Source organism: Strix uralensis, chromosome 9 (genome assembly GCF_047716275.1).
Source record: "Strix uralensis isolate ZFMK-TIS-50842 chromosome 9, bStrUra1, whole genome shotgun sequence".
Classification (NCBI taxonomy): domain Eukaryota; kingdom Metazoa; phylum Chordata; class Aves; order Strigiformes; family Strigidae; genus Strix; species Strix uralensis.
Window position 1 is genome coordinate 24,005,420 of NC_133980.1, and position 23,028 is coordinate 24,028,447.

The window sequence follows — 23,028 nt, forward strand, 5'->3', positions numbered from 1 at the left end:
AGTGGGCATTCAAAATAAGATTTCTTCATAGCAAGGGCAAGACTGAGCAAGTCAGACTTGTCTCTGCAGTACGATAGTACTTATTTTTACCCTTTCAGGTGATGCTTAGGTGCTGCAGCTGTTTTCGGTGCATGGGGACGCACTGGAGAGCATCGTCTTACTTGGAGAGCATTGTCTGTGCAGGGATGGCTGATGGAGGGTGGAAGAAGTGAAGTATAACCCATGCTCTGTGGGGGGAAATTGGAAGTTTACATTAAGGAGCTGTTTTAGGAACACTTAGCGGAGAACTGGAACCAGCAGTGCCTTTGTTGCTGATTGTTCTCTGGGATTTTTAAGTTGACACATCAGCTCCCTTGGCGTAGCTGGTCATACTGGGGTGTCAAAAGGAAGTAGAGTCCTTTCAAAGTGTGGTTTAACTTACAGATGCCATAAAAGCTGCTGGTGAAGTCCTGTCAAAAAGTCAGTTATGGAGAGCTATACCTCACTCAAAATCTGTCAATTCTGATGCAGATATAAACTCAGAAGCACTAGCAGTCTCTGAGACTTACTGGTAGAAAACACTTCATCAGGCCCTGACCAAAATTGTTTCTCCTAGTTGCTCCTTCTCAGCTGCTTATAGGGTTTTCATCACATCTGCTGTTGATTTATATAAGTGTTAGGATAGGTGCCTGAATTGAGATTATTAAATGACCGCTTCCAGGTACAAAAGTGAGTACTGGCTCTTCTGTGCTGAAAGAAACCAACAGTTTCCTTTTCCTTTAAGAAGGCAGTTGTTAAGGAGAAGTCACAAGTACATTGGGAAAAGAAACAAAAAGCTCTGTTTCAGGATGGATTAGTTCACTCATCCCATGTGTCCGGTGGGAAAGAAGCTTGCAACAGTGGAAAGGAGGGGGCAATGCAGAGAGCAGCACAAGCGGGCAAGGGAAGGTGGTGTCTTCTTGTGGTGTGGGTTTCTGCCAGATAAAATTTTGACTGAACTCTGGCTTTATTCTTTCTGCCACTCCAGGTGGAAGCTGCATGTACAGCGTGCCCCGAAGCACTGCTCCGTACATGAGGGTGATGTTGCAGTATGGTAATGTAACTGGTAGGCAGAGATGTTTATTCAAAAGGAGGGGAACCAGCTCCCTGCAAGAAATGGCAAGGAAGCTACTGCTAGCTGGATTTTGTTCTTTGTCAATGGGGACAGGGGGACGGAAGAGCTCTGGCACCAAGGATCTGTAAAGCAAACCCATGAGCATAGGCTCCAGAGGAACCTGGAAAAGGAAGCTCCAGGTGGAGGCTGCTTTGTGTTCCTTTGTTCTGTGACATTGGCTTTCCTGCCCTGCTCAGGCTCCCATTTGTGACCAGCACAGTTGTAGGAGAGAGTTTGGAGTTGCTATTGTTCATTGCAACCTGTTGCCCATACCAAGCATTAAAAGAATGTCAGGCTTCAAAAACATAATGTTGCCGCATTTTTAGCATATAGTCCAACTTCTGTAGGTTTGAAAATTCTCATTAAACCTTTCTGCAAGTACTAAAATTTTCAAGTTCCTCTGCTGACAAAACACCGTTCTTGCTGCTTATGACAGCCAATGAAACAGGAATATGAGATTCAGCTTGCCCTATGGGATGTTTTGGGCCTCCTGCTAGGCCATTTTTTTGATTCAGGCTTTGCTTAGAAGCCATGTTTGCCTTTGGTCTCAGTGATGGAGGCCACCCCTTCTGTGGGTGCTGCTTACTGTCCTCCTTTTAGCACTAACAGTTGCCTCATGTCTCTTAGCAGACACCCCCTGGCCTTCCCACCAAATACAACCTGCAGCCCGCAGCAGCAGAGCTTTGTGTTCTACCACCTGACGTGTTGCCAGATGTGATGACTGGACTTGCACATCTGTGAACAGTACACCCGAAGTTACAGGTTTTCATTTATTAAAAGACTGTCTCCCAAGCAGTGGCCCCAAACCTGTGTTGCCGGTGAGGGCTGGCGCAAGATGCGAGCTGGCAAGGATGCCGTGCCCTCGGTTGGCTGCCGCAGACCTGGGCCCTGCCTCCCCCATCGCTGTCACGTATTACCTGGTCCTTTCCAGCCAGTTCCTCGGGGACAGCTGGAGACTGGCTTGCGATGAACCAGCAGATTTTATTGCAATAATCACCTTTCCTGAGGGAAGGAGATAAACGGGGAGAGAGGTAGCATTTAGCATGACTCAGAATTGCACTACCAAGTGCAAAGTCACGGCTGAAAAAATCACGCTTGTAAACTCTGGGGGCTGGGCTGCTCCCCTGCCCGTGGGGAAGGGAACTCGCCCTTGCGGGGCACCTGCAGGGCTGCGTGCGGCGGTGGCTCGCTGGGCTCCCTTCTGGCCTGGGGTGCTCCAGGAGGCTGCTCCTGCCCGGCAAAACACAAAGGCCCTGGCCTGCAGCCCTCGGGGGGGGCAGGGTGGCGGGGGCGCCGCTGCAGCCCGGGATACCCGGTGTCAGATAACCTTCAGGTCTCAGTGTGCCTCTGCTCCGGGGCCGGGCGAGGAAGAGGAGGAGGAGGCGGAGGAGGAGGCAGCGGCCGGTCGGCCCCGGGGTGGGGCGTGCCGGGCCGGGGCCGCCCTGTCGGTGCGAGCCTGCGGGAGACGGGGACCCCGCCAGCACAGCCTGGTAGGACAGCGGGTCTCGTTTCCTCTTTATGTCGCTCTTTACCTTCCGCCCGACGCCTTCCCAGGACCGAGAGCCGCGGGGCAGGCAGTGAGTGCCGGGGCGCGGCGGCAGAGGGGTTGGACTTTGCTACCGAGCTCTCCTGGGCAGAGGGTCGCGGGACGGCGCCGGGGCAGAGCCCGGGCTGGGGCACGGCCCGGCCTGGCCCTCGGCGGTGCCCGCGGCCGGCCCGCCCCTCCCTGCTCTGCCCGCCGCGCAGCCGGCTCCTTCCTGGCGGGGCGGGCTGGGGGTTCCCTCGCTCCCTGGCGCCCTGCAGTTTGTGAGGAGCTCCTGGCGGCTCCCCAGCCCCTCGCGGTGGTGCATCCCCAGGAGGTGAGTCCCCCCGCCCCGGAGCTCTCTGCCCATTCGCGGGGGGGAGGGGTTGAGGCTGAAAAAGATCAGATGCTGCTGCATCAAAAACCAGGAAAAAAAGAAAGTAAAAAAGAGGCAAACCCACCAAGGAGTTGTGACTGCAGAGGCTAATTTACCAGAGAGCGATGGGAACGGGGCCTCCGGGAGGGAAACTTTCAGAGCCCGGGAAGGTCTGGCAGCTGCCGAGCGGGGAAGTGGCTGGCAGCGGGTCTGAGGCGAACACCTCCTGCCTGCCAGCCTGTGTCAGACCGTTCAGGGTGTTAGCGGGAAGAATTCACCAATTAAACAACATTTCATCTTTTTTTCCTTAAATGTTTTCCACGTGTGCTGTCCTGAACGGTAACCTCAAATTTTTTTAATGATGTAAAGCATTACTGTTGCCTGGCTTCTGTAACAAGGTGTTTTCCTTAGCTGTGATTAATCACCCTGTTTTTCTGTTCCAATTAAGCTGCTCACTTGGAGCGCTGAGACAATCAGTGTCTCATCGTATGAGCTGCTCTCAGAACTATCAGTGAGTTTGTCCCTCCGGTTGGATTCTTGGTAGACCAGAGGTATTTTCAGTTTCGGGCTATTGTGTTTTACTGGCAGTTGTAACATGTGGGAGGTCCCTTGAGTCAATGACCTGTTAAAGCATGAGCAGGCTGGGAGGTGGCTGGTAAGAGCGGGGGCCTTGATTGCATACGCGCCCTTGGGTTTATTTCTTGCAGCCATTACGTCCTGGAAGAGAGCTCGGACAACTACTGAGGCACTATGGGCTATCCCTTGCCCTCGGATCAGAATCTATATTAAACGTTTGAATGCGATGTATTAGTTTTTGTACTTTAAACACAAAGATCAGTGAGTTAATCTTTGACGTTGTCAGGGCGATGCGTAACATTCCCTGGTGAGCTTAGTCCCTTTTGGCAATGAGAGTGGACAGGAACTGGAGCTGAGATGTGTGAGGAGGAGAAGAAATGGAGGAGGAAGAGCTATCTACTTGCACCTCCCAAGCATGGGAAGAGTCTGGCAGGGCCAGGCTATGGCTCCTATTGTTGGGGCCTCCTGGGTGCTGGTGTAATTGGCTCTATCTTTAGAAGTGGCAGCTTCAAGGGTCCCCAGAAATGGTAACGAACAGACCTGATCACCAAATATTTTATTTTGCAGAAAATGTTAAAGCAAAGCGTATTACTTTTGCCAACACTTGCAGTATATTTTTTTAAAGTTTTGAATACTTTTGATTGACAACTTTGACTCAACTGCAGGCAGGCTTCCCTGGCTGGGCTGTATCTCCCCAGTGGTGTCATCATCTCACCGTTGGGTGATCTCACACTGCCTCGTGGGAGGTGTGCTCTGGCGGGTGCGTCCGTGGCGACCGAACCACAGTCCCAGGGAGGCACTGCTTCAAACCCAAGTTTTTGTTGCAAAAGAAAAGATAGTAGATATGTGTTTTTAAAAATAAAATACTAGACAGAGTGAGTGTTTTTAGTGGAAAGCTTTTTTTCCCCCCTAGAGAAAGCCACAATTTTCAGTAGAAAAACATAATGGAGTTTTTTGAGCAGCCCTGGGAAGCAGCTACAAAGATCCAATATTAATGGAGGGATGGGAAATGAATGCAGTTGATCTTGTCCATTTCTTGCCTCGGCAGCATCCATGAGTGAAACGCTGACTGCCACGTCATCCTGGTGTGGCACTTTCTTCCCTAAGAGTAGGTGGCCTGTATAAATCTTTACACTTCGCTCCAAAAGCCTTTGTGGTGTATGTGGTAATACTAGTCTCTTTCATGCCTTGGTGGATTTTGTACTGTTTGTACACTAGTTGCCTAGTTCCTAGGCTAACAGAGCAGTGAGTAGCCAGGTTTATTTTCCATGCTTTTGAGGCATATATGCAAGTTTTTGGGACCTAGGAGTTCTGCTGGGATGCTGTGTGCTCTACCAAGTGCTGTTTTCAGTGAAAAATGTCATGAGCAGGTTCTAAACTTTATGACTGTGGATGCCATGTTCCAAATAGTGCATCTTATTTTCTGCCTTGCATAATATTTCTCTAACTTGGTGATGAATTTTAGCAAAACTTTTCTGGCCTGTCCTGCAGGAATCACATTTAAGTCTGGCAAAGAGTGTGGCTGGGAACCTTCCTCTGCAACATCTGGGTATGAGCAGTGCTGGAAACAGGATCCTTGGCAAAAATGAACCTTGTCTCTGGACCATTGTGGTTTTTCTAATGACATCAGTTTGCCACCTGCATCTCTCTGGGGTGTGACATTATTTTAGACATATTGTAAATGTATAAACAACCTTCTGACCTTCCTCACTTCCATCTTTTGCTTTTTTCTCCACTTCCTTCTCTTCCTCTTCATCCTCTCTCACAGTCCTGTGTCCTTGCAGACATTCCTTATTGCTGGCTTGAAACATGTTACCAACTGACCATTGTTTCACAGCTACTTCAGACAGGAGGAGGAAAGAGCTTGCGTGGTGAGATGGATAGCCTTCAGGATTTAATGAGCGCTCCCTAAGTATCACAATCAGCCAGGCTCTGATTTTTTTTTTTTTTTTTTAAAAGGCATCACAGTACCCTGGTTCTCACCCTCTGACTCCTGAGCATTTGTGGTGGCTCAGCAGAGCTCAGTGGTGGAACCCCTGCGTGCATACATCAAATCACCTTCTCCGTTTCATTAACAGAATGGATTTTAATAAAGAGTTGTGAACAGAGAGACCATAATTCCCCAGTGACCCTATGATCCAGGAATTCAGTTACCCTTGACAGGGTAGTGCTGCGAGACATAGGCTTATTATTATTTTTCATGGAAGTTTCTTAGATATAAGAAATCTGTGTTCGAGGCCTGAATATTTGGCATTATATTTTTTATTAATTGGAATCAGTCAAAACCACATTGGCACTGAAGCTTCTGTGGGAAGATTGTTTGTGAACTATTAATTATTTTCAGTCTACTTGGCATAAAGTGAAGGATTATTAACATAACCAGTCTTGCAAGTGATGATAAATTCAACAAGCATTATTTCTACTTTTTAAAGAGGTTGGTTTTCATTATTACTAATCTTTCACATGGATGACCTCTTCCAGCTGACACAAATTCCTTTTAGAGCTGACCTAAACCTTGTAATTTGCCAGGAATTTAGGATAGTGCTTTATTTAAAATACAGTTTCCCCCCTTACTTAACGTAGCGACCAAAACCAGGGCTTTCATTTCATCTTGTAGAAAGCAAAACATCATGACATTATCTCAACATTGCAAAGTTACCTTAGATTAAATTCTGTGTTTTACCAATCCATCTTAAGTGGAAGAACATGTCTGTTAAATTACAGGATAATTTTTGTCTTCTCCTTCAATTAAACACCTTCCCTCACCAATATGGCTAGGAGGAAAATTGTTTTCAATTGTTCCTATATATTTACTTTCAATATTGAGTGTAGCAGCCTGAATCACAGAGACCAGACTGAGAATGGATTTAATGTTGGTGAAGAGAGTATGTATGTTTTGGACCAGCTCGCACTCCTGATCTACCTACAGCCTCCCTTGGGTTACTCACAGCTCTGACACAGTATTGTCAGCATACGTGTAAGCATTAAATTGCTTTTGTGGCTTTGAATGGACGTTTGTTTTGGTGAATATATATTAGTTTCTTGCTGGAACTAGTATCCGGGTTGAAATGAAAGCCCAGCTATGTAATCTTACTCATTTTACTGCCTGCATTGCATGCATTCAGGTAATTTCCAAGCATGGTTTGCTGCGCTGTACCATGCTATATTGACTACTGAAGTGTCCCGTGGGTACAATGGCTTTTGAAAACGGAGCAGTAAAACATAAATTCATGAGACAGTAACATAATGATGTGAATACCTATCTATTAGATTGACTGAAATGTATGTGTGAGAAAAGTTAGCCTTCTAATAGTCTAAACAGAGAGCTACTTGTATAGATCTGTAGGAAGGAGGAAAAAAAAAGTTGTGCCCCCCCCCCCATTATTTTTATTAATCATAAATACCTTTATTTTTTCCCTTAGTGAGTGGGTGTCGTGATGGTATATCTGTAGTTAAAGGAAATTACTCTGCTCTTGGTTTAGTTACTCGCTTGTTTTGGGGCATCAGATGAGTGAGGGTCACCTTGTATGGTTAGGTGGTTTGATGATGAGAGCACTAGTCTTCTGATAAAAGTTTGCTTTCCAGTATTCTACCCTTACAGCTCTTTTATCAGTGACTTACTGAACTTTCCCTAGTCTAAACAAAGCTTTGATGCTGCTATTTGTGTTAGTTGTTTTCAATGTAGACGCTTTTTTTTTTTCCCCACTGAAATCTGCCCTATGTTGTTCTTTTGATACAGATGGCTTTGTGGAGCTTGAAATAAGCTGTTATGAAAAATATTGTTTATCCTAAGCTGAAGTTAAACACAGCCTTAAGTGCTCAGAGCAGAGAGTGCAGGGCATACCCTCCAAGTAGTAATGACGAGCATCATCTCCACATGTCCCTAAGTCTTTTTGCTTCCAATTAGATAGACGGAAATGTGTAGTAATGTAAATAATTGCTTATATCACTCTTTTCTACATGTCTCCACAATTAAAATGCTGCAGACAAGTAAATATTAAAAAGGAATGTCTATTTCTTGTCTTGACTTTTGAGTAACAATTCAATGGCATAGAAATTTCTATCCTGCCATTATTCTTCTGTGACATGGTCCAGCAAGTAACAGTCTAAACTGTATTTAAAAATACCAATTATAGAGAACAGAGAGATGGCTGAGAGAAGCAGGTATTGTCAGTACACATTACAGGGCTCCTTCAGGAGTACAGGTGACATCAGACATCACCAAAGTGTCCTCTCAACTTTTCTTTCCTAAAATACAGATTTACATAATTTCCTTTGCCCTATAACTAAGCTCTCAAAGTGACGGTAACTTCCTCAGAAGGGCTCAAACTATAGTTAATACTGTAGGGAACTTTCTTATGAATGACCAAAGTGACTTTTATAGTCTTCCTTCTTTTCAGCTGCATGTTTTACACTCTGTTTTTGGTGAGTGAGATGGGAACCCGGAAATCCCATTTTTCATGTTTCTCAGCTGCACAGCCAGTGTATTATAGTTCCACCTGTGTTGGCAGGGATTTCCTGTTTCAGAAGATTAATTAGAGTTGAGTAACTGAGTTCCTCTAAAACAAACGATTTTCCTTTCCTGTATGGCAAGGGAGATTGCAATCTTCTGAGGCTGTAAACTTGTTCATACCTACCAATAAAGCACTTGGTACCTTTTAGAGATGCCTAACTGTCTGGTTTCAGTTCTGTTCTGTTACATGGATGTAAATCCAAGTAGCTGCTGTGGTTTTCTTTACTTCTTGTAGAGATTGTCCTTGTAGCCAGAGTTTTTCACCCAGCTAGAAGTTTGCCTCTCACTCTCATTATCTCTTCATTCCAAGTCAAAAGTCGCTATCTGTATTTTACTACATCTCAGAAAATGACTGCCCTGGTTGACATCAAAACTTTAAGTTACCAAGTGCACAAAAGTGATTTCTAACATAGGTGCCTGGTTGGATGGCACTAAGTATTCATGTGGAAACAGTTTTCACTAATTTTCTTTCTCTTTTTCTTTTTTCTTTTCTTTTTTCTCCACCCTCCTCGCCCTGTTCGGCTGGTTGAATGGCTAGCACTTCTGCCTCACCCACTTAGCTTGTCCGGGTCTAGTTCCAAAAGTCAGAGGGTGAGGAAATGGCCTTTTTCCTACTGAATTTTGCCTCTGACAATTTTTCTCATTCATGTCTACCACATTGAGTTGGCCTATTTCTTACCTTGTTATGAACTGTATTTGAACATAGTTTGCTTAGGAGAGCTAGATTCTGGCTTTCTACTCATTTTGTTGGGGTATCATTGGATGCGTGGTACCATTTGGTTTGAATATTGACATGTGGGTGCAGATGCAGCGCTGCTCCTTCTCCCTGAGAGATGCCCTGTCAGAACTGCAATACAGTTAGCCTTGCTGTACCAATGTCTGAGGAAGCTAAAGGAGCTGGTAGTGACTGTGTTCCTGTAAGGCTGTTTGCTTTTCATAGCCAGGTGAGGACATAACAGATAAAGGCAGTGCCAAAGCCTTCTGATCCAAAACAGGACCTAGCAGACAGATGAGGCACCTGCAAAGTGAAGCAGCGAGAACATATGTTGGGCTTGTTTTCTGAAACATGTCATGGTGATAAGTGAACCGGAAAGAAGACTCTTTTCACATGGTTCTGCCTGAAGCTCAGTTGTCTGCCTTTGCTGGCCTGAGCTCCACAGGGTCGCTCGGCTTCTCAGGCAGTGGTCGGTGGCAGAGGTGCTGTGGACAGCCAGCCCTTGGGCTGCAGACCAAAAGTACTTTTGCTCTCTGAAGCTCTACAGATTTGTGAAACCACAGTGTAGTAACAGAAGCACATGGCATACATGGGATGTTCTTATTTTTTTCACCTCTAAACTACAAGCAAGTATAAGTCCCATTATTCTGTTACTACAGTTATTTTGAGGCAGTTCCAGGAAGACATAGGCAGGTTTGTTAAGATAAAATAACTGAGCCAGAACCTGCAGCAAGGCTGATGAGTTCAGATGTCCCCTGAGAAGGCAGCCCTGTCCCTTGGGATTTCTGGCACAGCTGTGTAGTTACAGTTTCTGCATACTTCCTAGAATTAAAATATCAAAAATAATCCTAAACAGTTTAAGCTGCATCTGTTACTGGCTTCTGCCAGTGTACTTTGATCACTTCGTCTTAAACTGGAAAAACTCGGGACAGATAACACCATACTTGTAAGCAGTCTTACGCTTTGCTGTTTGTTTTTTCCTCCTGTGCTTTTTATTAATGGCCTGTTTGGGGGAGACAAGATGGGAAGGTCTTTTCATAGCTGGGAATTGCCAGATTTCCAAAATGCCAGAACTTGGTGCGTCGCATCTCTGAATCCAACATGTGGTTACAAGTGACCATGAAGTCAAGATGCAGTAGGATGGGAAGAGTGGAGGGACAAGGGACAAGAAGGGATAAGAGGAGAAAAAAAAAAAAAGGAACAGTGTATCATCCAAAATTAATATGAGGATGTGGAGAGAAGGGAATGAGTTCATGAGGGACATTGAGAATTTTAATCTTGCTTCTAATTCAGGCTATAAACTATATGTATTCATATATCTCTCATATGACTTGTTTTGAAGGCTAGTAAGATTTTCCATGAATAAACTCTTTGTTCCTTTCTCTGACCTGTCATATTCAATCCTTTAAAGTAGTTACGATTTTAGCAGTAACTGTAAGAAGATATTTGAACTGGTCTCCTGATTCCACCCTAGCATCCAGTGCCAACACACCAATCAGTGGTTAATAAAAGCTGTAAGAAACAAGCAACTTGGTCTGCATGTGCCATGGACACATAACTTATTGGGGATGGCAGGGTGGCAGAATGAGATGTTGTCCCCTTATATTTTCAACAGATCTCATCAAACTCAGATCTAGAATTGTTGATTTGAGACTACTGTTCATTTGAGATGAAGAAAGAAAACAATTCTTAACAAACACTTGGGAAATACTGTTCAAGACATGTAATTTTTCTACCCCTCCTGCTCTATGTCTAGGTGGAATTTTGGCCACAAACTAGACTTTTGTGTGTTTTTTCCAGCATGTACTTCATTTGTCTCATGCAGTTTTAGGGAGTTAGACTAAAAGATGTCAGCTCAGCTAGAGAGCATTTTTTTGATCTGATGTAAGAAAAATCATTTGATACTGATTTTAAAACTCACACTGACAAAAATTGGAAAAATAACTTGACAAATGGCAGGCCTCTGCCAAATACCTTTGAAAAGGTCACACTCAGCCAGCCAGTTTGGAGAAACACTGTGGAAAGAAATTGATTTAAGATAGTTCTTTAATACATTTCCCCTTAATATCATTACAGTGTACATCAGATAGGAAAAACTGAAAGGAAAAAGGTGAATTTGAAACCTTGGAAAATTATAGTCGACTAGATGGAAAGGCTATAAACAGATGGGATGAATTGGAAAAGGGCAAAATGTACAGAACCTGACATGCGCTGAGCACAGAGTGGTTTGGAAGGGTGGTTGAACTCAGCAGGACTGCTCGTGTGTGTAAAGTTACATGTGTGGGTATGTGGAATTGATCACTACAGACCCAGAGTGTGAAACAAATTGTGATTTTTCTGTGCATTAAAGAGGCAGATTGCTGATTAAATACTCAGTATCTCAGTATCTGTCAAAGAACTTGAATGAAGCAACTGCAGTAATGCAGAACTGCCAATAAACTTGCCATACAGGCATTCATTGGTAGTCTTCTGACTTTAGTAGCCTTAAATCTAATACTGATGTGTTTGTGTGCCATCATTTGCTAAGTGCAAAGCACTTTGCTAACATGCAGATTAGTTGCTTGCTACTGAGTGGGTCATGTGTATTGGCTGCAACCGTGTATTCCCATCCGTAGGAAATGCAGGTAGAAGAGGGAACTCAGTGTAAAGACTGAGGGGAGCAGTGTTGTGATAGCTGAGGTTTCTGATAGTCTGCAGGCAATGCCACAGGAGCACCCAGTATGCAGTAAAACTTGCATGTGCTCTCTGAATATGTGTGCTTGAATGTTAGGTTAAGAGTTATCTTACTGGGGGTGCGATTTATTCGGGGTTTGCCTAGAAGGATTTATTTCAAAATATTTTGTTTCAGGCAAGATGTGTGGCATGGGACACTGCTTCGTCCTTTTAAACTACAGTACAAAAGCGCCTCTCAGGTGTATCTTAGCAGGGCATGGAAAAACAATATGACACTATTACAGTATTCAGCATGCTTACAGTGCTGGAAGGGGCAGGCCCCCGGAGTTGTTGTTACCGGCTGTAATGAGAAACACAAAGCATCTTTTGTTGGGTCTCCCTGCATTATTATTCTAATTCAGGGTTTACACAGTGCAACAGCCTCACTTCTTTATCAGATACTAGTTAGGGTCTGTTCATATTTTTTTCATCTTTCAAGGGAGGTTATTACCTAATCTTTAACAATTTCAAATAATCAGTTTTTTAATAGAGTTCACATGGCCAAGCCACTATAGAACTGCATGTCTATTCCCTCAGCTGTCATCATGGGGGAAGGAGAGAAAACAACAGAAAATCATGTTCAGTTTTACAAGGTATGTGTATAGTAAATGATAATTTAGCTGAGTATTATCAATTCTTAGGTTTGCATAAAATGATTAAGTCACAAAATGTAATGGCATATTCTTTCACAGAAAAGCTGACATCCTGTAACAGGACTTCATTTTCCCCAATTAATGTGTATTTCTTTTTAATGTGTATCTGTGAAAAATGATAGTTTGAGATGTGACTAAGACTAGAAGAGATGAGGTACATGACTTTCTAATACTTGAGACTTTTTGAAAAAGGAATATTTAGCATTAGAGTCAAGATTTAAAGGTTAAGTATACATTTTAAAGTTAAATTATTAAAGGAAAGCACTAATGTTAAATTATAGTGTTTTAAGAGGTTATTTTGGATATATTCTGTGAAGAAATTGGCATAGTATGGTTTTTAAGTTTACAGGTGGTATTTCACAGAGTCTTTTTTCACTACGGTGTGGAGAAGCTTTCTTTTTCGGTATTGTGGCCATTCTAGGTATTAGATTCATTTGTTGTTAATGGTGCTTGAGAACAAAGGTGGCATTTTTAAGGTGCATGAGAGCTGATACTTGATACTTTTTGCTGTTGTGAAACACCCCTCTAGTCCACACTGTAATTGATTGACTGAAATTCAGCTGAAAGTTGTACTTGGCAAAAGAAATTTTACATATAGTTTAATGACACGGTAAGGATTTGTTTCAAGTTTCAGTTTAAATGATTCTGTGTTTGTACCAGTTGTATGGTGGCATTAGAAATGCTGTTGGATTCACATGTGAGAGTTAAAGGCAGTGTGCTCTTGTTTAATGGCATTACATCACTGCTTTGCTTTGCTTTAGCAGCTCACTGTAGTTTAAGATATGGATCACTGCAGCTGAAATAGGCTTGCCAAAGTCCTCTGCTCGCAGCTCTGTGAGTTAGCATACTACAGTAAGGATATAGATCTATGGGTAGACAGGTATGTAAACATTTCCATATATGCCAGATGTGTATGGCCGCTCATTACCATCCAGTCTTGGCCTTCCGTGGTCATCGTTATCTGCCGCATAATGAGTCTGCTCCCAGCTCCCTGGCGGGATGTGGTATACAGGACTTGTGCAGAGAGGGCAAGGTGACTGCGCTGCTGCACGGGGGCAGCTGTGCTGCCAGACACTGCTTTGTAGCAACGAGATTGTGGTGGGTGTCAGGCTGAGGTCTGTCATTTCTCACAGGTATTAAAAGTTAGAAGGCCAAATTGCTGTGAAGTTGCAGGGAGGTACGGATTATATATATATCTATCTACACTGGTGTGCAGTGTGCACACCAGTGAGCCCCCTCAGGAAACCCCCTCTTCTCTCTGTCTGCTGTACCGTGTCCTGCTTCATCCCATGCGCTGCTGGTGCGGCGGAGGCTGTGGCAGACACCTGCCTCTTCCCGCGGCCCTGCAGAGACTCTCCCGCTGGAGCTGGGGACACGCTTCTTGTTTGCAGATGGTGGTGAGTGTGTGGCGGGGAAAAAGGAGAGTGCAAATGCATTTCTTGTGCTGTCATAGCATTTCTCCCTGTATAGGGAGTTTGTACCTGAGCTTTGGTGCCCTCAGTGCCCTGACTGAAAAATAAACAGCTTTTCACATAAATAAATAAAGAAGAATTAAGAATGCAGTGAGTTACTCTTTCTTAGGAAAGCAGCAGTGGCTAGCCAAAGCTTTCTCCACAGGTGTTTGTGGGTGGCTTGGTCTTTCCAACAGTTCCTCTTCTGTGGGGGAGCTAAAAGCACCAGGGAAGTAGAATTCAAAAACCTTTCTTTAAAACTGAGCACTGGCATTCCTGTGATAGCTGTAATGCAATTATTAACTCATTGCTGCATTGCTGGAAACAATTTTTTGAGCAGGACAGGCTCGTTCTGGCGTGGGTTTTGCTTTGTGCCTGTTCTGATTAGCCCAGACATAAAAATAGGCTCACATCAGTTATTAAGGTGTGCACAACAATTCTCATGTTATTGTGATCTGATTTTGCCATGGTGGCCATAATTTCTGTTTCCCTATGCTTTATTTTCTTTGAACAGTCACTGATACTGGTGCTGCAGTTATCATACAGAGGTGGGAAGCTTACTAAGAGCTGGTGGCCTTGGGATTGGGAGCTGTGATATTCAGTACCACCAGCCCATTGCTTCTCATCCAGATGTGGGAGATAAGGCAAAAAAGGCTGCTGCTGTAAGCAGGGGGAGAGGGCTTGGAAGAGGTGGTTCCATGGTATTTCTGCTTTCCAGATATTGCCCAAACAGGAGCACATATCTTACTAGTTGCAGTTTGGCTCAGAGCAGTCTTGTTGCAACTCAATAATGAAGCCCAGGGAAACTAATTTCACTTTCAGACAGTCTTCCAAAGAGTTGTATTGGAGCCAATTGATCAGTAAACATCAAAGCAATCTCCTGTTCTTTGGATGTTCTTATGTCTTGTTATGCCAGAAGACTCCATATGCGCCATTCAAAAACCAGATTAAAACCCAGTGTTAGTTTGCCATGCTTTCAGCTTGGAAAATCAGTTGACCTTTTTCATTTTCAAGCATCTGTGTACTGAGAAAGATTTTTCAGGATCAGTGAGACCCTTGGTTCTAAGTAGTGTTTAGCACTGCCGGTGCCATGTCCTCAGCCGGGCTGCAAGTTTTGATTGCCAGGAAAACAATTCACTTACGCAAAGGAGAACAATCCAGCTCATCCCACAACTCTCGGCCCTGTGCAACTAACAGGCATTAAAAGGAATAACTTATACTTGGAAAAAGTTATTGAAAATGCATGACTTTACCTTCCTGTTCAAAGTTTTTGCCCAAGCACTTTTCAGAGTGGAATTTGGTGTTGTTTCCTAGGAGTTCCTCAGATATTTGACCCTAGGTCAGTCTCTCCTACACAAAATCCTTTGGGAAAGTACAAATTCCAGTGGAAAATCCCAGAAATTTCCTTGGGCAGTTCTCCTTTGGGACTAATGGTTCCAGTCTCACAGAGGTGATCCCAGTGATGTTTTAGCTTTTAAGCACATCCCCTTTTGGTTAGTCGGCTCAGAACTGCATTTGCCCCTGTTGTGGATTGTCAGAGACAGTAAAGGAAAAGGAATTACTGGCATATGCTGTGCAAACAGTGTGCATGCCTAAAGCAATACTAAATTCCAAGGGGATTTCCTCTACCACATTGAAAAGGGCTGTGGCTTCCCAACCCTGTGCTCTTGCACCCTTGGGAAAAAATATGTGAAAATACATAATCTTCAAAGTTGGGGAGAGAATATTGTTGGGCAATGCATGATGGGAAGCCAGGGGTTAATATAAAACATCCTTGGTGGTATGAGAAGAACCCAACTTGTTTCCAATTGGAATTTGTCATTTGTCCTTCAAAGTATTACCAGAACTGTAATATTTTTGGGACATCAGGTTGCCCAATTGCATAGGCTACAAGGCCGAGCAGAGACTTTCAGAGGACATCTCTGAGTAAGACTTCAGTAGGTCAGTTTTCAAGGAGTTTAAAATCTATATTGGGAGATAGGGGAGGAGGAAGATTCCAGTCAGTGATTGGTAGGAAATGCTTTATTAATATTAAGCTTTAGGTGCAGAAGAACTGAGGAAGTTGTTTTTCCATTATCACAGAGGAAAGCAATACCAGTTAAGCCAAGGCCTGAAGCCGAAACATTTACTGGAAATGTTTACATGTTACTTAATACCTTGACATGCATTATTCAACTTGTGTAATGTCAGCCAGGGTGGAGCAGGGAGGAATGGCTTTGCAGAAGAATTTGTTTGCTCCCCTTGGAATATTTTCCTGAGCATAAGCTACCTTCTTTGGCAATGAGGTACATTCCAGGAATAAAAAAAATGCTCTCCAGCCACATTTTTATGAACTGCTGGAATGTGTTCTCTTGCAAAGGTGACCTAACCTTGTCCAGATGGCTAGCCCTTCTCTGAGCGGTGACATCCTGTCAGATTTTCTTCACTGTAGAGCAGAATTGCAGCAAAAGCCCCCTGTGAGCCCCCTCCAAGCAGGAGAGCTGCACACTTAAATGGTGGAGCCATTTAAATGGATGCACTTCTCGTATTGGAAATGAAACCCCACTTCACCTCTCAGAGGTGTACGCAGCAAGCGCTCTCTCCCGAGCAAACCACTTAAGCATGTGCTTCAGTTTTCCTGATGTGTCTAAAGGACTTTCTGAATTGCAGCCAAATGGGCTGTGTGTTGAGAAAAAGGCAAGAAGAGTTCATCTGCTCATATTAGCGATGTCACAGTGATAGAGCAAAGGAGATGGGAAGGAGAAATAGACTGGGAAGTGTGAAGTTAAGCTGGCATCTCTGCTTCCCTCTGTGTTTACTTAGCATCCACACAGACAGTAATTTCATGATTCACCTGCTGAATGATTTGTTTCGCTGACAAAGCTGTGATAAATAGAGACTTGGCATCATTTGCATAGTTGTTTAATCTAAAGGTGTATGAGTCATATAAACGGAGCTTTCAGACTTGTGATAGATTGCCAGACAGAGTGGGTGAAACACACACGTATTTTGATTGGTTAATCAATACCTGGAAACATTGTAGTAAAAAGCGATTTAGCACAAAGCCTGGATTTTCCAAAATAGTATGGCAGGCTTAATTTGTCAGTTTTGAAAGTAATAATAATATACTTTTCCTCCTATGCTGCAACAATTTTTTTTTTTTTTTTTTTATGGCATGTAGCCAGATTTAGTAATGTTAGCTATTGAGGACTAAAAATGAAGATGATGCATATATAGCTCAAAGAAACTGTCTAAAATGTAATTCCTAGAAATAACATGAGTCTTCCTGATTCAGGATGACCGGATTGTCTAGCAACAAAAGGTTGTACAGAGTTTTGCATCAGAAGATGTGCTGACATTTTAGAAGTATTCCCAGAACCTCTCCTGCATTGGTTGAGCAGTGCCTGTTAATAACACTTTGTGGGTGCTGTTCTGAAAATCTGTCAGAGTGCTGTTTTTTCTGAGGGTGGGACTCATGGCTCCTGATCATAGGAAGTTAAATTAATAGAACTGTGAGATGAAAGTGTTTCTGTTTTTTCCAGCAGAGCACTGAATATTCTTGGTTGTCCCTGATTTCAGTGTGTTTTAGAGACTCTGCACCAATCTTAGTGTAGATGAACAGTTTTATAGCAAAAGAAACACTGATATTATTTGATGCTCACAAATTATTATTAGGAGGTTTCTAGACACTTGAAACATCCTTAGTAAGAAATCTATAAAAGCCTTTTGAACGCCTATCTGCTAGATATATGTATTTTTGATAGTGCTTTTAAAAATAGAAACTCCTAAGTAGTATTAAAATTGTAACACATTCACCAGAGGGAATAAACTAAAATCTGAGATTTTAAATAGGGTTTCAAAATAATAGTCCGTTTGTAGCAAAGAATTGATATTTTTAGAGGAATGATGTTACATGTAGTATATGTTATTTTTCTTGTGCTGATTTTTAAAATTTCACATGAACTTTTTCAGTTTGCCCTTATATGTAGGTATAGATAGATACAGATGCACTAGCTTTCTAGTAGTGTGTAATAGTCAATGAGATTGAAGTGGTCATGTTTTTCCATGGGCTAGTGAAATGTTAATGCAGTACCTGTGTTTTATGGTAGCAGTAATATATCATGTTTTCTTATCTCTTTGGTTTGCACATGACATATAACTTGTGCAAGATAAAGAAAGGTTTGGTTTTGAGCAAGTCTTTCATGGTTCGCAAATGGCGCATGACCAAATTCAGAAGTGATGTTCACTGTGTACTGCAGGTCAGTAAATTTATTTGACTCAAAGGGGAACTACACCGGTGTGATTTGGGGGCTAAAGTCTCTGTATTTTTTCTCTTACAACAGTTCCGCACAAAATGAAGTCTTGCTAACCCTGACCTACACCATTGTGACTAGACAATGAACTTCTCTAAGCAAACTTGAAAGTCTTCTGCAAGGCCAAATTCAGAAATAATGTAGTGTATTTCATATCCATAGTCATTAAAAAGTGTAATAGACTCAGTAGTGTTCATGATCATTATTCGTTTTCACAGTTGTTACATCCATTCTGTTATCAGAATAGCCTTAAGAAAAAGCCCAGCTAGAAAATAAATATGTAAAGAAGGTGGGAGAGATACAGGTTTCTTTCAACCATTTGTGTTCCAGTTCCCGTAATGAATCTCTTCCTAGTCTTTGCCTCTGGCTTAGAATAGTAATATACCATTAACCCAAGAGATGTAAAACATGCTGCGCTGTGCTTGGAAGGGTGTCAGAAACTCCTCCTGTAAGGATGAGAAGGTATTTTATTGCCTTTACAATTGTTGGACAGTCTAATCCTAGTAAGCATTTTAGCAAAATGGAACTACTAAAGTAATTGTGAAGCCTGATGTTTGATTTTCATAATTAGCATATTGCTGGATGAACTGGTAATGTAGCTGTATCGAGGCAGGTACAGCAGCTATTACACTTCAAGTGCTACCTAACACATTACAACCTGCTGGACATTGAAGCCTATTTTTAGTAAAAGAATAAATAAGCTGGCTGTGCCCTACTTTTTGTCAAAATGTGTCATGGGATCTTTATATTTGATTAGAAAAGTCAGCAGAAATAACACAAGGGAACTCAGTGCCTCATCTAAAAACTGGCAATTCTAACAATCCAGTGCTGCTCTTTATTACAAAAATATGTTAATAGTGGGTATGAGGTCAGACTCATAAAGTGGGCAGAGGAGATAATAGCTGGTGGGAGACTTGCCTGGGTGGTGTGTGAGGTTACGTGTGGACAGAAGTCCTGGTTCTATTAGGCACTAGCTATTCAAGATGCTTTTGATGAAAGAAGTTATTTTGTATTGATGAATGGAACTATTTTTGCAAAATCTGTGTTAGGAAACTGGAAAAATAAAAAACCATGTAGAGATACTGATATATAAAAAGAGGCTGTAGCAGCAGAGTCAGACAGCCACTTCAGGATGCTGTTGATCTTTGTAAAGACCTTGCTCTTCCTAATTCTGAGCAATTTGATCTTCACTGGGTGATATAAGAGGATGTTCGCATACCTCATGAACAAGCTGTCTTGTAAGGTGTGATCATACCCCGAAACCTCTGTTTGCTGTGAGCAGATGCAGAAAATAAGCAACTACATATACATCTGCTATAGTATAGAATTAGTGTCAAGTACTTTCAACCAGTTTCTCTACAGGTGAATGATACTAAAAATTGCTGCTTTATTACAACAGAATTGGCATTAATTGACCAAGAATGTCACCATTTAAAAGTATCTGCCTAAGAGCTCCTGATCATGGAGTTTCTGTGATTTGGAAGCAGTATGACGATGTGCCTTCTACGTGTGGATTTACAGGGTAGGGTAGGAGGGTTCAGCTCCCAGCTCTTACTGGCACACTTGCAGCCTCAGTAGAGAGGGACTGTCCTTCAGTTTCCCCAGTCCACAGCCCAGATTTAGGGAGATGGAGAGAAGCAGTCGTGTTGTGTGGGGGCAAAGCCGGTGCTCCAGAAGGAGCGCTTTCGTGGGCTAAGGCCTCTCTCCAGCTTGGACCTGCTCCTGCATGCCAGCTCACGCAGCTTGCCTGAGGGTGGAAAAGGGGAAGAAGCTGAGCCCACTCATTCACAGCAGGGCCCTGTCTGCCCTGACGGGTGAATCAGCTGACGTGCTGTTACTTCTGGTGTGTTACAGCGGCCAGGGCAGGCCAGGGAGGTTGAGGAAGAGGCCCTCTATTTCAAGTGGCTTTATGTCATTTAAGTTAGGCTTAAAATTTTAAAATGAGAGGCCTCAGACACCAAATTCAGTAGGGGGAACAGAACAGTGAAGTGCAAGGATGCTGAATATTTGGGTATCAGTGCTGCTGGCTATTGGAGGCGCTGCTGTAGATAACAGAGTGGTTTGCCTCTCTGGCTCCCGTACATAGGGTATAAGTTCTCAGGGAACTTTTCCACCGAATTTTACACATATTAAATAACGTGGTTTAGCAAAGCACTGTTAAAAGCTGCTTGTTCTTGCTGCAGGCTGTAGCTTCATTAGCCAAATTCAGCATCCGTTTTGTCTGACATCTGCATTTGCAGTCACTCGGTCCATTATTTGCTGCTGCCTCCCCCTTCACCGGAGTCAGTGTGAGAAACAAAGAGAAGCTTATTATAGACACACACGCTGGTGCAAGCGCAGGAAAAGAGACCAACGTACTGTACAGAACACCTTTGAGGGAATGTTATGCTCACAGAATTGAGCTGGTGTGTCACGCTGAGTTTTTCACCATGCCATTAGCACTTTATGGGTGCACCCTGAGAGGCCCGAATGGCAGTGGCCAGCTTTGATTTCACAGATTGGTCTAACATCTGCAGAGATGGAGAAGGTCTGGTCCAGCAGGCCAGCTTTTATTTGTCAGCTGAGACTGTTACAGGATCGTGCTATCCGCATACCATACCTTCTCTATCGTATTGTTTATATGTGTTGTAGTACTCTAACCTAGTGCATGAAATATGTACAGACTTAGTAAACATACTTCTAACGTACAGAATTCCTTGGGAATCTCTTAGTATTTCCTTTTTAGGAAATTGGATACAAACTTTGACAATTAATCCTGATTCTTGTGATTTATTTTTTCTAAACACATGGCTTGAAATAGTCATGCCAAAATTATTCGCTTGCTTATTAACACCTCTTAAGTTTCAGTGACTAATGAGAGATTCTGGCCTCCAAATGGTAACAACCTACTACCTTAGGCAACAGGGGATGTTTTTTTTCTAGTACAGATGAGAGAGGGACTTAAAATGGGAGATGAAAGTTTTGTTAATTCCAGATAAGCTATTTTTTGAATGTTATAATCCAAACCGGCTTTCCTCTGGTGACTACTTAGGAGACTGTCATGTTATTTTTCGTACACAGGATGTTCTAAAGCCTTTTATTTGGATGACAGTAGGCAGCATGCTGACAAAGGAATGACCATGCGGTGTAGAGTGACCATTATTCTCTCTGCCATTGCTCACACAGTTTTGAATATAACTTTTTTTTTTTTTTAAGAAAATACTCATGAGAGATTCCCATGTTATTCTGTATTCACCACAAAATGTTCCTGTGCATTAACTACCCAAAGCTGGTTTGGTCTGTAGCTGTTGCCATTGTATCACAGTATTAGACACTAGCAAGTTGCTATGAGCATTTAAATGATTTCTAAGCACCTCCTGCCCAGTATTCAGCTGCATTCTGGATCACTGTCCTTTAGATTTACTTGAATTTTTTTCAGACCAGCTTTTTCTAGTTTAGGTCAAACATCCTTCATGTGGCATTTCCATTTGCATTTTCTTTCTCCCTCTGTCCAGGTCTGCTGCCACAGTTCTGTGATGTCTGCAGATATGCAGACAACTTACGTGTTTGTTCCTTTCTTCTGATCACTGTAGTGACACAGGGCTAAAATTATGTAAACCCAGAATGCTGAAAATGACACATTTTCAAGTGACCAAGAATGTGCCCTAGGTGTACAGCTGTTTCACATGCAAAGACATGACTCAGATACAGCCTTTTTAGACAAAACTCTTTTGTTATACTGAGAACACGTGTAACAATAGCCTGGGGGGGGAGAATAATAGAACATTTGTTGTTTTGTGAAGGGGGGTGGGAAGAGAATCTGAAGATAAGGAAATTGAAAATTAAAATTATATTTGAAGTCTGTTGTTTTTTGGGTTTTTTTCACTGCTATGGAGGGTATAAAAACGTTTTTTTAAGATGTTTCAAGGCAAGTTCCTTATCCATATTACACACACACTCCACAACAACTCCATGTGTGACAAGAACATGAATATCATGCAAGTTGATGAACTATAATCTGAAATGTCTTAATAACTACTGATTGAGATCTTTACTCCCACTGCTAAATACTGATGTTGCATTTGGATACATTAAAACACAAAATGGAAAGAAAATTTGAAGTCAGGGATTACACCCCTGAAGCAAAACTCTGTGTGGACAGATTTCATTGAAGTCTATTCATAGATATAGCAGAAGTTGTCTATACAAGCCAGTTTTTAAGTGCTTGGGACTTTATGCATGACAGACACTTCAAGGCATCATTATGCAACTGAAAAGATGACAGTGCAGTAAACAGATTTTGAAGTTTCTGGATTGTAGCCCTCTGCTCACTCGCATCATAGTTGACTTACACTTTACAAAGCCCGCACTGGATCCTGTAGAACAACAACCTAATGTTGCAAGATCCAGACTAAATAGCTCTTTTCTAAAAAACATTATCTAGCCTTTCCAGGCACAAACCCATTTGTCATCAGTGAGGCCAGCTAGTGAGCCAAGGTTTAAATATCTAGGCCAAGTCTATCTGGAATATTTAATGTCAAAACCACAAGTATTAGAATGGTTTGAAAAGTTACATATCTGGGACTTTTTGCACTACTGGATTTCATTAATACCTTATTTTTCAGAAATATATTTCAGTAGCAATGTAAACTTTAAACAAAAGAGACAAGTGGCTCAATGTGCTGACCTAAACTTCATTATATAGGACATGATCCATACTGTCATTGTATGATCTGTATGCTTGCCTCATAAACCAGTTACTTTCATTTGAAATCTCTTGGCTTTTTTTTTCCAGGAAGAAGGGAAGTCAAGTGAAGTTACCACACTCCTGCGGTATGAAGAAGCAGCATGACGTTCAGAAACAATGTCTGTAGTACTGAGCGGCCTTAAAAGAACTGTTTAAAAGCAGGAAGGGGAACTATTAATTGATACACACACCAGATGGGCTGTGAAGGCAACTGACACACGGTAGGCAAGGATTCTCATTAGCTTCTGCCCTTCCACTGAGATTTGCCTAGATGCTGCACTGCACGCTCACCATTCATGCAAAAATCCCATTTGCTGAAATAAGTGGAGAGATCGTGGTCCTTCCCATAAATTTCCAGTC

At 42.6% G+C, this 23,028-nt stretch overlaps 1 protein-coding gene across 5 annotated transcripts in view; it reads left to right on the plus strand.

Moving 5' to 3' along the window:
- The first annotated feature begins 2,516 nt into the window (after nucleotides 1–2,516).
- The window catches only part of PIK3CB (phosphatidylinositol-4,5-bisphosphate 3-kinase catalytic subunit beta), a 104,965-nt gene continuing 84,453 nt past the window's right edge, over nucleotides 2,517–23,028 (plus strand). For 2 of the 5 annotated variants that reach the window (XM_074877738.1, XM_074877743.1), the window contains exons 1-2: nucleotides 2,599–2,709; nucleotides 22,717–22,889. The gene's annotated coding sequence lies outside the window, so the exon portion shown is untranslated. Of the gene's footprint in view, nucleotides 2,710–2,733; nucleotides 2,992–13,585; nucleotides 13,597–22,716; nucleotides 22,890–23,028 lie in introns of those variants that run through there. The other 3 variants (XM_074877739.1, XM_074877740.1, XM_074877741.1) reach the window with 3 other exon arrangements.